The sequence below is a fragment of the Gossypium arboreum genome, chromosome 8, assembly GCF_025698485.1.
Source record: "Gossypium arboreum isolate Shixiya-1 chromosome 8, ASM2569848v2, whole genome shotgun sequence".
Taxonomy (NCBI): domain Eukaryota; kingdom Viridiplantae; phylum Streptophyta; class Magnoliopsida; order Malvales; family Malvaceae; genus Gossypium; species Gossypium arboreum.
Window position 1 is genome coordinate 47,905,992 of NC_069077.1, and position 1,886 is coordinate 47,907,877.

Below are 1,886 nucleotides of genomic sequence, written 5' to 3' on the forward strand. Positions count from 1 at the left end.
TAAGATGCAAGGTGCAAGACCTAGTGGAATGACGGCTAGAGGTAGGCCCCCGAGAATTTCTGGAGGTAGGGGTGGTAATTAGAGAGGAGCCTCTAATACGGTTGTTCGATCCGAGACCCGTGCTCCTGCTAGAGCATATGCCATCCGCGCACGAGAGGAGGCATCCTCCCCTGACGTTATCACTGGTACTTTTACTCTCTTTGATACTAGTGTGATTGCATTGATTGACCCTTGCTCTACTCATTCATATGTATGTGAAACTTTAGCATCCAGTAAGACTCTACCTGTTGAGTCTACTGAGTTCGTAATTCGAGTGTCAAACCCTTTGGGTCAATACGTACTTGTTGATAAAGTGTGCAAGAGATGCCCCTAATAATTCGAGAATCTGTTTTCCGCCGATCCGATGCTTCTACCATTTGATGAATTCGATGTTATTCTTGGTATGGATTGGCTGACCGTACATGATGCAGTGGTGAACTGCAAAAAGAAAACCATTGATTTGAGGAGTGCAAATAAGTGGTAGTCCGAGTCGAGTCTACTGATTTAAAAGGAGTGCCAACGATAATATCTTCTATGACCACTCGGAGATATGTGAAAAAGGGGTGTGAAACATACCTTGCGTATGTGTTTGAGAGTAAAGAGATGGAAAGGAAACTTGAATCAGTACCAGTGGTTTGTGAGTATTCAGATGTTTTTCCTGAGGAGTTACCGGGATTGCCACCGGTTCGAGAAGTGGAATTCTTCATTGAAGTTGTACCTGGTACTACGCTGATCTCAATAGCCCCGTATCGTATGGCATTAACGGAATTAAAGGAATTGAAGGTTCAATTGCAAGAATTGACGGATAGAGGTTTCGCTCGATCGAGCTTTTCTCCATGGGGCGCACCAGTGTTGTTTGTGAAGAAGAAGGATGGAACCATGAGATTGTGCATCGACTATCGTCAGTTGAATAAAGTGACGATAAAGAATAAATATCCGTTGCCACGTATTGACGATTTGTTTGATCAATTAAAGGGTGCCTCAGTGTTTTCAAAGATAGATTTGAGATCAGGTTACTATCAGTTGAGGGTTCGAGAATCGGACATACCCAAAACTGCTTTTAGAATGAGGTACGGTCACTACGAATTCTTAATGATGCCGTTTGGGCTCACTAATGCCCCTGCGGTATTTATGGATTTAATGAATAGAATTTTCAGGCCATACTTGGATCGGTTCGTAGTTGTGTTTATCGATGACATTTTGGTCTATTCGAGAGATGAAACCGAACATCTTTGAACACCGAGGCTAGTGTTGCAAATTTTACGAGATAAGCAGTTATCGCAAAGTTCAAGACATGTGAATTTTGGTTGAGAGAGGTTAGCTTTTGGGGCACGTGGTGTACGATCGGTGTCGAGGTGGACCGAACAAAATTTCGACCATAGTCGATTGGAAACCTCCAAGAAATGTTACCGAAGTTAGAAGCTTTTTGGGGCTTGCCAGATACTATCGACGATTTGTGAAAGGTTTTTCGATGATAGCTGCACCGATGGCGAAACTACTCCAAAAAGATGTTAAGTTCGAGTGGTCGGACGCTGTCAAGAAAGTTTCGATCAACTAAAAACCTGTTTGACCGAGGCCCCAGTGCTAGTACAGCCGGAGTCCGGCAAAGAGTTTGTCATTTATAGTGACGCATCCTTGCTTGGGCTAGGTTGTGTGTTGATGCAAGAAGGTCGAGTTGTGGCTTACGCGTCGAGACAACTAAAGCCGCATGAGAGAAACTATCCGACCCATGACCTTGAATTAGCAGCCATAGTGTTTGCCTTAAAAATATGGCGACATTACTTGTTTGGAGAAAGGTGTCATATTTATTCGGACCACAAGAGTCTTAAATATTTGATGACTCAAAG